The sequence below is a fragment of the Odontomachus brunneus genome, unplaced genomic scaffold, assembly GCF_010583005.1.
Source record: "Odontomachus brunneus isolate Ranch 3 - 2012 unplaced genomic scaffold, Obru_v1 Obru_scaffold_061, whole genome shotgun sequence".
In the NCBI taxonomy this organism is placed as follows: domain Eukaryota; kingdom Metazoa; phylum Arthropoda; class Insecta; order Hymenoptera; family Formicidae; genus Odontomachus; species Odontomachus brunneus.
In genome coordinates, this window is record NW_022639511.1 from 888,519 (window position 1) to 889,133 (window position 615).

Genomic DNA, 615 nt, shown 5'->3' on the forward strand with positions numbered 1-615 from the left:
CTCTTACCATGTTTCTTGCCTCGACTTTTTTAAATTACAATACATATATATATATATATATATATATATATATATATATATATATATATATATATCTTACCCTTATCAATTATATATATATATATATATATTTTTTTTTTTTTTTTAATTAAATACATATGTATATATCAGGGTTGGGAAGTAACGCGTTACTTGTAACGCCGTTACCGTTACAGTTACTTTTTTTTGTAACTGTAACGGTAACGGCGTTACAAATTTTGTTTGTAACGAAAAAAGTAACTTCGTTACATTTTTTGGTAACGAGTAACGAAAGTAACAGTTACTTTTATCGTTACGTTTCCGAATTTACTTGATATAATTTTCAGGGAGCGGTGCACTTGGACACGGTGCATTTGGACACAGCCAATCACAGCACCGTGTGATTAGAGACATTTGTAGGGTCCCTTGGAACAGCAACTTGTGATTGGACTGTGTCCAATTGCCCCGTGTCCAACTGATATATACCCTAAATACCTTGCAACAAAAATTAGAAAACCTTAATAAATCTAATCTTATAGATTGTCATCCATTGGTTACGGCTATTCAACAAGGATTAGATAAGAGGTAATTCATTGA

General features: G+C 31.2%; 1 long non-coding RNA gene across 1 annotated transcript in view; it reads left to right on the top strand.

Moving 5' to 3' along the window:
• The first annotated feature begins 367 nt into the window (after positions 1 to 367).
• LOC116846169 overlaps positions 368 to 615 on the top strand; it is a 411-nt gene continuing 163 nt past the window's right edge. The window contains exon 1 of the long non-coding RNA XR_004378423.1: positions 368 to 603. This is a non-coding gene — a long non-coding RNA (uncharacterized LOC116846169). The remainder of the gene's footprint in view (positions 604 to 615) is intronic.